Source organism: Anthonomus grandis, chromosome 16 (genome assembly GCF_022605725.1).
Source record: "Anthonomus grandis grandis chromosome 16, icAntGran1.3, whole genome shotgun sequence".
Taxonomy (NCBI): domain Eukaryota; kingdom Metazoa; phylum Arthropoda; class Insecta; order Coleoptera; family Curculionidae; genus Anthonomus; species Anthonomus grandis.
The window spans coordinates 1,995,396-2,008,083 of NC_065561.1; the positions used below are offsets into that span (position 1 = coordinate 1,995,396).

The following is a 12,688-nucleotide window of genomic DNA, read 5'->3' on the forward strand; positions in this document are numbered from 1 at the left end:
TGCGAGTAGCTTCTTGGTTAAAGATTGCACTGGTGTCCTGGCTGATCCGCTGACCTACATTTTCAACTTAATACTGTCAATAAAACAGATTCCTGAAATTTGGAAGACTGCTAAAATAATACCTATTTTAAAAGCTGGGGACTCTGATCAAATCGTGACCTATAGGCCAATCTCATTACTCTGTAACTTCTTAAAATTTTCGAAATTATCCTGAATCGATCGCTATTTAGTTACGCAAAAGAACCCATCTCTGTAAACCAGCATGGATTTTTTAGCGGGCGATCTTGTGTTACTAACTTATCCTGTCTGTCTAGCCACAGCTGTGAATCACTTAATGTTAATACTCAAGTCGATGTTATTTATACTGACTTCCAAAAAGCCTTTGATCGGATAGATCACTATATTTTGCTGCATAAAGTAACTCAGTATGGTTTTTCAGGGAAATTATTTAATTTGTTTCATTCCTACTTGATTGGTAGATCTCAATATGTCAAATATGAAGGTTTTAAATCGAAACTTTTTAACGTAACGTCGGGTGTGCCGCAGGGCTCGAACCTGGGTCCGCTCCTGTTTAGTTTTTTTTACAAATGACTTGATTGAGTCACTCACTTGTCATAGGCAGGCTTTTGCCGATAATTTGAAGCTATATTTAAATGTATATGGTTTGGAGGATTGTGTTTTTCTTCAAAACTGCCTAAATACATTGGAGGTATGGTGCGCCATTAACAGGTTAGGCTTGAATGCGGCTAAATGTAGTGTGGTTAATTACTCTAGATCAAAAACACCCTTAAACTTTGATTACTTTATTAATGATACCATTTTGAGTAGATTAGAGCAAATTACTGATCTTGGTATCACCTTTGACTCTGAATTTACATTCGTTCCACACTTCAACAACATAGTGAAGTCAGCCCTGAGAAGGCTTGGGTTCATAATTAGAAGCTCTCAGAGTTTTACTTTAGAATCTACAATAAGACTGCTTTTCTGTTGCTTTGTGAGATCAAAACTGGATTTTGGCTGCATTATATGGAACCCGCTCTATCAGAATCATGTTGGTCTCCTTGAATCTATTTAGCATAGATTTGCTAAGTTTTTGGCCTTTAGGCAGGATGGCATATATCCAGTTAGAGGGTTTAATCATCGGAAACTCTCTCCATCTCTAATCCATTACATCTCAGAACAATGATCTTTTTTGTAAAATTCCTGGTTACTGAATGGATTCATTGAGAGTCCTGTACTTCTTTCTGGTGTACGTTTATTTCATGGTGCCTAGGCTTAATGCCAGATATCCCCTAACATTCTTGGTGGATCATTACTCTATATATTATTATTATCACTAATATTATTATTATTATTATTATTATTATTATTATTATTATTATTATTATTATTATTATTATTATTATTATTATTATTATTATTATTTTCAGCCAGTTAAGACTCGCACTCCCTCTAAGGGGGGAGGGGGGATCATTTACATATCCCAGATACCTCCGATATCAAAATGATTAAGCTCTGTGGTCTGTGGGGGGCCTTTTCGGTGCCCTTAAGTGACCTGAAATGTAGAGTTATCTCCTAGGAATTTTCGGATGCTGCGAGCAGTTGCCAGTAGTACTGCCTTTTGCATGTGCTTATATAGATGTTCGCCAGTTCCTAGTTGTTTAAGGTATTCCAGTAGACTCTTTGGTATTACACCCGTTGTCGATATAACAATTGGGATGGTCTGAACATTATCCATTCTCCATTGCCTTTCGATTTGAATTTATAGATCTCTGTATTTGGCGATTTTCTCAGTATGTTTCTCTTGCAGATTATTGTTGTTCGGTATGGCTACGTCAATTAGAGTTGTTTTCCTGGAAATTTTATCTATTAAAATAAGATCTGGTCTATTATGCCTGACATGTTGTTCGGTAGGAACACTGCGGTCCCATTATAACTTATATCGGTCATTTTCCACTACGGGTTCTGGAGTATATTTATAATACGGAACCCTCTATGTTGTAATAAGTTCCAACTTCATTGCCAGCTTTTGATGTAAAATTGTCCCAGCTGAGTCGTGCCGTTCTTTGTATTCTGTCGCTGCAAAGACCTGACATCCTCCTGTTATGTGTTGGATTATCTCTGATGTTTGGCAGCCATACCGACATTTGTCGTTTTGTACGGACGGATCTCTGACGATGTGCTTGAGATAATTTCTTGTTGGTATAACCTGATCTTGGATGCCGAGTAGAAAGCCTTCGGTTTCTGGAAACATCTTGCCTGATACCAACCAATAGTTCGACGAAGCAGTGTCGACATGATTTTGGCTGATCTCATTAGGATGCCGCCCATGAAGGGGCTTCTCCATCCAGATGCGGAGTTTCTCCTGGTCCGTATGATGGTAGTGGTAGAGGAGTGGAATCGTCTATTTGATTTATTGCGCGATGCAGCGTGGAATTTTCTCCTTGCCTGTAAAAATAGGATCTTAAATTAGTGATTTGTTTTTCAAGTTGTTTACCCAGATCTATTAATCCTCTTCCTCCAAGGTGGCGGGGAAGCATTGTTCTTTCAGTGGCACTTCGAGGGTGGTGGTTGTGCGTTTTAGTAAGTGGGGTCCTCACTTTTCTTTGTAGCCTTTCTATGTCTGTCCTACTCCAATTAATTACCCCAAAAGAATAACTAAGAGCTGAACATGCGTAGGAGTTAAATGCCTTAAACATATTTTTGTTGTTGAGATTGGTTCTCAAAACTTGTCTTACCCTTTTTACAAACTCGTTAGTCAGTTCGCATTTCATTGTTTGTTGTTCAATCGTTTGTGATTGTTTCATCCCCAAGTATTTGTAAATTTCGTGTTCGCCCATGGCCTCGATGGTCTCGACATTCTGCATCTGATATTCTCCTGGCTGAATTTTTCCTCGGATTATATTGAGAGTACGGCATTTATCTAGTCCAAATTGCATGCCGATGTCGTTGGAGAACTCTTCTACTATATGCAGCATTTGGTTTAGTTGGTTCCTAGTTGCAGCCATTATTTTTAAATCATCCATATACAGTAAGTGATTTAACTTTGCAATCTCGATGTTATTATCACGGATGCTAAACCCATAGTTGGTAGAGTTGAGACGGTTCGAAAGAGGATTCATAAGCAAGCAAGGCAGAACCATAATGGGCTCAGTGAGTCCCCTTGGAAGATTCCTGTTCGAATTGGAATGTTGTTTGTACTTACTGTGCTTTTACCCTGTACTTCGAGCTGGATCGTTGTTCTCCAACTTGTCATAGCGCTCTCCAGAAAAGACAAAGTATTACCATCAACTTTATACACTTTTAATATGTTTATAAGCCATTCGTGTGGTACTGAGTCGAAGGCTTTCTTATAGTCGACGTAGGCAGTAAAAATATTTCTCTTGTTGTGATATGCCTGGTTGTTGATGACAGAGTCGATAATAAGTTGTTCTTTACAGCCCATAGACCCTTTAGCGCATCCTTTTTGTTGTGCGGCTATGATGTTGTTTTCCTCACACTGTTGATAAATGCGCTGTGTTAAACATGAAGTGATAATTTTATACAAAGTAGGTAGGCACGTTACCGGTCGGTACTTAGACGGATCTTGTGTGTTGTTCTGGTCTTTAGGCAGTAGATAGGTTACTCCTTGCGTTAGGAACGCTGGCATTTCCTGTGGGTTAAGAATAACGTGGTTGATTAATTCTGAGAGTTTAGGATGCACACTCCGTAGTTTCTTTAGCCAAAAGTTATGAACTCCATCTGGGCCAGGTGATTTCCAATTATGCAGTTTTTGGATAATCTGGTTGACTTCCTCGATAGTGAATGGTCAATGTTCCATCTGGTTATATTTATTACTGTTTTGTTTCTCTTCAGTAACCCAGCTTGCGTTGATATTGCATGTTGTTTGAGTTGCAAGTTGTTTGGCCCAAAAATCTTGAATTTGTTCTTTCGTGGGGTATTGCTTATCTGGATGATCTGATTTTGAATTTAGCTCTCTATAAAATTGTTTTTTGGCCTTTTAAAAACGAAGATTGTCACGTTTTCGGTTATTACTGGTCTTGTATCTTCGTAGGCGCCCTGAAAATAAGGAAAGTTTCTGTTTTAGAGTATCCAGGCATTGTTGAGCTGTATTATTTTCTGGTTCATGCCGAGTGTGGATGTTGTTTCTCTGCAAAATTTCATCAACTTTCTGTTTTAGTCTATTTGTTCGTGTACCCCTCAGATATTCTGTTAGTTGGCCGATATCTTTTCGAAACCTCTGAATTTTTCGTTGAAGTCTGGTCTCCCATGGCGGTATCGGGAGCTCGGTTCTTGCAGAGTCATTGTGGATCCTTATCTTAATCTTCATGGTTTTAGCAACGGCAGTTGCTACGCTATAAACTAAAAGGTGAAGAGATTGCATGTTATTAATATTTAAAAGATAGGGTGGAAGAACTTTGGTGTTTAAAAGTTCCATAATTTGACCTAGTTTTTTTGAAGAGTTTACTTTTGGAAGTTTGGGTCTTATCAGTGGGTTGGTTCCCTCAAATTGTAGCATCGCACGTGCCATTTCTGCAGATAGTTCGTGATATAGCTCAGAATTGTCCTCTTGGGTGTTTTCGGTAGTGTTAAGTTCCTGTGTGTTATTTAATACGTTTTCTATTACAGGTTGCTCCTCAGCTGGTTCATTGTTAGCGGGGTCTTGTTCGTTGTTAGTTTGCGCTTGTATTTCTTCTTTAATGGTATTGAGTCTTGTCTCTGGAATAAGGTTATTACGCATTATTACCCGATATTGGTCTGCTACTCTCTGTTCGGTAACTTGGAGATCTGGATAGATTTTCCTAAATTCGGCATGTAAAGGTTGTCTGTAGCCGATCATTTCTCGTCCCAGGTTGGTCACTTTATAAAAGCTACGCATGACGGTTTCATTCATCGCAGATGTCCATTTCATACGCTGTCTTTGTAGTCCCGCTTGGGTGAGCGCTGGCTGAATTTCCTGCGCAGCACCTTCAGCGAGGGGGGCTCGTTATTATTATTATTATTATTATTATTATTATTATTATTATTATTATTATTATTATTATTATTATTATTATTATTATTATTATTATTATTATTATTATTATTATTATTATTATTATTATTATTATTATTATTATTATTATTATTATCTAAAGTCGTGCAGGTATGCTCCGCAGTTACCAAGGTGGATTGCTCTCCATTGCTGTTTAATCTATTTGTAAGTAGGTCTTGCCATACTATAAGTTTTTAATATTTACCGAAGATCTCAAATTATTCTTCATTATTAATAATAAACTAGATGGCAGTTTGTTACAAAAAGATCTGGCTGGCCCTTTGCAGTAGTATGAAAGAAATTTTCTTCAACTTTAAATTTTATTTCGTAGGAAAAAACATAGATAACCGAGGGTTTACACAAATAATGGACAGAAATTGAATTTAGTGATTAAAGACCTGAATATACTATTTGACTTTAAATGAAATTTCTTAAAGACCAATTAATATTAAAAGCTAGTAAGATTTTAGGCCTTACTCTTAGAAATCATAAAGGGTTGTTTTTAGAAGCAGCAAAATCACTTCATGATAAATCGGCGCATTCACAGTTGGAGTATAGGTGAACTATTTGGTCACCCCAGTATGTGGTCACTAGATCAATATTGCAGACTGATAAAAGTAGATTCTTGAGATACTTTAATTATATGCCCAATCTGGATCTCATTGCTTACAATGACTATTCTTGGATAAAAGAAGAACTATTTTTGACAATTAATATTAAATGGAATTATATTCTATTCAAATATACTTTCTCAAGTGAGATTTACTATTTCTTAGAGAACACGAGACAATATAATTATTTTTTTCTTGAGTTTTGATATAAGTATGTTAGAGCCGTCCTGAATAAAAAGAATAAAGCGTAAATTTGGCAACGCTTTGTGCCTGAGATGGTCAAGCGCGGGAGTCACGGAGGATTTCCTGCCGGAGCGGCATTGCCGTCTTGAGCATTAGTCGGGTCGCATATTATAATATCCTTTATTAATAATAATTTTGTGTAGTTGTCGTTTAATGTTATAATTATATTTTATGATTTAATTTTTTGTTTAATATCTTTATTAAAAAACCTATTTGAACCTGTTTAACAACATTAAAGTCGTCAGTTTATGGGCCTTGCTGGGTATTTTCGAAAATTCATTCCTGAATTTGCTGCAAGAACCTCTTGCATCACAAAACTCACTAAGAAAAGTTAATTATTTTTCTGGGGTCCTGAACAAAATGAGGCCAGAGAATATGTTGTTAACCATTTATCTACCCAACCATTACTAACAATTTTTGACCCAATCTTGGTAACTGAGCTGCATACAGATGCAAGCGCTATTGGATATGGAGCCATTTTATTCCAAAAACATGATTCTCAATTAAAAGTTGTTGCTTACTTCAGCAAGCGAACTACTACCGAAGAGTCCAAATACCATTCCTACGAGCTCGAAACTTATCAATTATTATTATTGGCAATAATCAATGCTGTAAAATATTTTAGAGTTTACCTTTTAGGTTTAAAATTTAAAATTGTTACAGACTGTAATGCTATCAAAGCCACTTCCCGCAAGAAGGATATTGTACCACGTGTCGCTAGATGGTGGGCTTATTTACAAGATTTCGACTTCGAAATTGAGTACCGAAAGGGGAAATATGTAGCGCACGTTGATTTTCATAGCCGGAATCCCCCATTGGCGACGCACGCTATTAGTGTCATTACTGAGGGAACATGGCTAGAATTACAACAAATAAGAGACCCAGAAACTCAAACAATTCTTGCCAAAGTGCGGGCAGGAGAATTAATCGTTAGCGATTTTACAATAAAAGGTGAATATCTTTACCGTAAAAATTTTAAAAATGGTCAAAATTTATTGCGGTTATATGTGCCAAAAGGCAATAGACTCCCCTTGATTCGTATTTATCACGACGAACAATGTCACGTGGGTTGGGAAAAATCTTTGGAAAAACTCAGGGAATTAATTTGGTTTCCAAGAATGTCCTCCTTTGTTCGAAAGTATATTTCAAGATGTTTGATTTGCATAACAGCAAAAAAATGATGCGGTCCAAAACAGGGCTTTTTACATCCGATTGAAAAAATAAATATACCATTTCACACAATTCATATCGACTGCGTTGGCCCGTTTAAAATTACCGCAGATGGATTGAAACACGCATTAATTATTGTGGACGCTTTTACGAAGTTGTAAAATACGCTTTAAAATGTGGTTTATTACCTGTCATAGTTGTTCTTAGCCAATGGGTCTCTACAATGCAAATTCACTCAACAGTCATCATTCTCATATTGTTAGACATAAACTCGAACATCACATAAAAATAATAAAAAAAAAACAATATTTACTGTTCTGTCAACTTTTGGCAATAATAAATATACTCACCGGGGAACTTCCATTCCCTTGCATCATCTTAGTCAACATCAATTTACACAATGTCACATTTCAATATATATATATGTCAAACATGTTATCTTCCTTTATTTGACGACTAGCTAGTGTCACCTAAAATAGTATGGGCTTCCCCAGACGCTCCACTGCCGCTAAACAATAAGCATCTCAATGAATTAGACAAAGGATATATTTCTACTATATCCTTCTGTTTATTCGTGTCAATCGAGCCCCAGGTAAGGCCCCCAGTCTTACCAGACAGCACTCGAGGAATTGCGCATTCGTTCCTAATTGAACAGAGGCTTTCACACCTACTTGTGCGGGCATCTTCAAGATGCGCAAACAGATCTGTACAAACTTCTCATAATGGCCACATATCTACTCAAGATCAACTATTTCTCACATATTCACCGCTATTAAATTTAGCAGCCTGGTTTAACCAGTAAACACGACTCTTTTCCCAACACACCAACTTACACACATTTCTCTCAAACGTTGCTTTCTGACTGACTCGCCAATTAATATTTTTGGGTGTCCCCTTAACTCAATGAATATTAGAGATGTTTAGCAATATACGTTATTTTAAATATATCAAGTTATTAATGGATTATGGAATTAATTAAATTGAGATAGAATTATTATAGATCATTAAAAGAGTTTTGTTTTAAATGAGAATACATATATTAAAATATAAAATCAAAAAATATATAATATAATAAAATGATAAAAATCAAATATGTTTTACAAAGTATGTAATGATATATCCTTTAAAAACGTTAACCGGGGCAGAAATGTGTAAGACGTTAGAGAACTCGATAACGATGTTTGGTACGCCTACGCGTATTATGGGACCGTGGTACAAATTTTACAGATAGAAAAGTACAATCTTTATTTTTTGATCTTAATATTCAGCATCATCAGATTGCGACTGGGGCGCCTCGCGCTAATGGGCAAGTTGAACGATACGTGGCAACAATACTAAATTTATTGACGACAGAAGCTCAAAATAATATGTCAAAATGGGCGAGCGCGCTTCCTAAATTACAATTAACTCCTAATTCTACTATACATAAAATAACAGGCTTTTCTCCCTTGCGTCTTTTAATAGGTAAAAACACAAATATTCCTTAAATTCATGCAATCGTTAATTCAGTTTCTGTTAGTAATGACGTTATTGATGTAAAGAAAGATAGAAATCTCGCATACGAGCAGTTAAAATCAAGCGCTCAGGAGCAAAAGCAAAGATTTGACAGTAAGCGGCGAGACAATAAAATTTTTTCGTTAAAGATCTGGTATTCCTCCAACAACAAAACCCTAGAATGGCAAAATTGGATGCAAAATTTACAGGGCCGTATGAAATCTTGCAGGTGCTTCCTGGTGATCGTTATGAGCTCAAAAATGTGTCTACTGGTCGAGTCCAAACAGCACCAAAGGATCGTTTAAAGTCATTTTTTTTGGATAATGATGATGATAACTGTTGTGAGGAACTTGATGGTAAGCACAGCAGCTATTTTTGTGGCCGTGTTAGAGAGTCAAGTACAGATCAGGTAAAGTCCTAAGGAGTACCTCTGAACTTATACAATTATTTTATTTAGTATTAAAGTCAAGTACAGGTCAAGTAAAGTCCTGAGGAGTACCTCTGAACTTATACAGTTGATTTATTTAGTATTAAAGTCAAGTACAGGTCAGGTAGAGTCCTGAGGAGTACCTCTAAACTTATGGTGTGACATAAAGCTAATGATTTATGTTGATTGAGTCTTGGGATATCAAGTAAAAGTTAAGTACTGGTCGAAGATTTTCTTAGACGTACCTCTGAACTTATGATATAATTTGATACTGGTATCGGCATGTGGGTCTGCAATGTTCTGAAACTATGTTTCCAATTGCAGAAAATGAATCTTTAGGGCCATATGAAGAGGAGGTGTCTCGAGAACGAGTCCCTTGTCAGTCTGGCCGTGTTAGAGCCGTCCTGAATAAAAAGAATAAAGCGTAAATTTGGCAACGCTTTGTGCCTGAGATGGTCAAGCGCGGGAGTCACGGAGGATTCCCTGCCGGAGTGGCATTGCCGTCTTGAGCATTAGTCGGGTCGCATTTTATAATATCGTTTATTAATAATAATTTTGTGTAGTTGTCATTTAATGTTATAATTATATTTTGTGATTTAACTTTTGTTTAATATCTTTTAAGTATATGTTTTTTTAATTAATATTGAGGATGGTGATTGAATTATATAATCATAGACATAGTCTTTACACATATTATATCTTTGTTTTTGTAATAAAGGTTTTATGCTAAATAAAAAAATACTAGATACTATTAAAATTATATTTACTACATAAACATCACTATAAAATGCTGTTACTTCTGAAAATCCTTTCTAATGCTTATAACTAAGCAAAAATTTAATACAGTATAAACTAAAATAGTAGTATATAACTATACTTATCGTTAACTTTTATTTATATTTATTACAAGGTTTGTTACTCAATTTCATAAACAAACTTAACAACATCATTAAATAAATAATTAACTTGCATATTTATTATTTTGCCTCGGGATTACCTTAGAGATATGAAGACGCTAATCCAGAGCTTACACTAATACCTCAGTTGCCCTGCATTATCTTACAGACTGGTTTAAGCTCCCAGGTTAATTAACATGACAATTTTTTCTATTAAATAGATGTGCTGATGCATTTTTTTAATAAAAAATATTACTAATAGAAGAGTATATAGTAAGTAGCATATAACACTGTAAGTATTTATAAAAATATTTATATTCACACCTCGTCAATTTGGTGCTTCCAAGTTTTAAAAATATTCTGTGGATTTTCTGTTGGTAATACATTTTCACCATCTTTAAATCCATTTCGAAACATATTTCACTTAAAAATCCTTCCGTGGCAATTTGCATTCGACTACATGAGTTTCAGAGAAATTTCTTATTTTAAAACAACCTTGCAACCGAGCTTGGCTAGCGTATATTTCGTTTAAATAAAATCATCGTTGAAGAAAATTGAAAATATGAGTTGCTCGAAACGCAAATAAATCAAAGGTAATAGGATTATGTTTTTTAAAAAATATTTTTCTTCCTGGTTCAAAATGAAAAACCAATAATAAAACCAATTTGTGAAAGGCATTAGAAGAGAAAATAATCCATCTTTATGTATGTTTTTAGGTAACTATTAATTTTATATATTTTTCTTTATTTAAAGATAACTAGCCAAAAGTCTTTAAAGTTTATTTATATAAAATCTGTACCTTGTATAAAACGTTTTCTTTCAAAAGATCTATTTAATTAAGTTTTGCATTTTTGTAGATATTTTCGCGTTTTATTTGTTAGTAGCACGATCAAAGATTGGGTTAAAATAGTAAATAATTTGTGTAACAGAAATGGTCAATAATTTACATCTAACCTTGGAATATTTTCCATCATTTTGATCAAAGACTGATTGGCGTACCGCCTTCATAAGGTAGGCAAAGGTAATAAAAATGTAAACGTTTAAATGGCAATAACTTTTAAAAGAATTTCATTTAAATGTGAGTTCTTTTAAATGTTGTATTCAGTAGTACGCGAAAGTTTTTAGTAAAATTTAAAGAATAAAGGTAATTTTTTACATAGTTATGCCTACTACAGATTTAAAAAAAAATGAATTTTACTTTTGGAATAACGAATATGTTATAAGTATATTCCTTTCCTAGCAAAAATTTCAATTTGACCAAAAGTGGGTGTAACTTTGGCGCCCAACATGTGAGTATCTCCATTTTTCCAATAGAGCATTATAGAATGTTTGGGATATTTCATGAATATCCCAAACAGTATGAAGAAAGAATATTTAATTTTCGATATTGAAACTATAGGCGATAAGTCCCTCTTTCCGGAGATTGGATATCTTAAGTACCATAAGTACCAGTTCTATACATTGACCCTTTCGGCCCCAAATAATGGGACAAATAAATCCCAACATACATTTCATAACATCTGCGGTGCGCTATCTGTCCCGTTTTTAATGGAAATTGTCATTAGCGGGTATTTTAAGGTTTTAACAATTTTTCGAGAGGCAGCGACACGCTTTTTGGAGGTCATTCTGATTGTAAACGCCGAAAAGCGAGCACGCTGTTGGTTTTTGACACTGTTTTTTTACAAATTTGATAGTTTTTGTCTGGTTTTTAAAACAATCTGTTTAGGTAAATTCAGCATATATAATAGTAAAGTATTTTGATGGTTTTTTGTTTTGGTTTTTGCATTTTGAGTGTAATCTTTGGCTATGGGATATATGTGTCCCAGTGGGTTTTCTGATAGGGTGATTTATATCCCGATAGTATTTTACAGTATGTCAAGAAAGAAGTTGACTAGGGCAGAGCTTCAAGATCTTGCTGACAATTTAGAAGAGTTGTCATCCGGAGAAGAGGTGCAATCCCCATATGAAGACTCTTCCTCAGAAGAAGACCCATTCCAAAATAGTGAAGAGTACGACGAGTTGTATCAGCCCTTGGATACTTCGGACGAAGATAGTGAAGACATTGAAAATTATGCAAACAAGAACCTAACCCAATCCAACGACGGCGTTGTTTCTGCTGAAAATTCAGATCAAGAGGCTGAGACTCCTGTTACAACTGGTAATATAATTTGGTCATTACCTACAAATGCATATGTCCCAAGACTTAGCATTCCAAATAAAAGTCAATGTATCATACATCCTTCAATTGCTGCAAATGCAGCTGGACATGTTCACTAAAATTTGTCCTCGAAGTTTACTTACTTTTATTGCTGAGTCTACAAACCAGCGAATCAAAATTTACAAAAATAATAAAAAAAAGCAGGCGACTTTCACTGATGCAGGGGAGATTATTATTACAATTGGCTGCACATTAGTTATGTGTTTCAATAAGGTGCCAAAACTTCGCCATTACTGGTCATCGCATCCATCTTTGAGAAACAAGGCCATCAAATCGGCAATATCCAAAAACAGGTGTTTGTTTTTACTATCCAAGCATTATTTCAATAATTTAGTAAAGCCAGAAGGGGCCAGTAAGATTTACTGTATACAAGAGCTTCTATCTTGCTTCAAATATACGTTTCAGAAATATCGATCCGACAGTACAAGTCAAAGTATTAACGAGAGCATGGCGGGCTTCAAAGGAAGATCTTCACTGAAATAATATATGCCACAAAAACCTGTGAAAAGAGGCATACAATTATGATATAGATGTGATGCCAAAACAGGATATACATACAATGCAAATGTATATTGCGGCAAGGACGACGTTAAA

The 12,688-nt window shown here is 35.3% G+C and overlaps 1 long non-coding RNA gene across 1 annotated transcript; it reads left to right on the forward strand.

Moving 5' to 3' along the window:
• Positions 1 to 6,322: 6,322 nt before the first annotated feature.
• Positions 6,323 to 9,573, forward strand: LOC126745775 (uncharacterized). The gene is made up of 3 exons (XR_007663672.1): positions 6,323 to 6,840; positions 8,783 to 8,909; positions 9,305 to 9,573. It is a non-coding gene; the product is annotated as an uncharacterized LOC126745775 (long non-coding RNA).
• Positions 9,574 to 12,688: the final 3,115 nt, after the last annotated feature.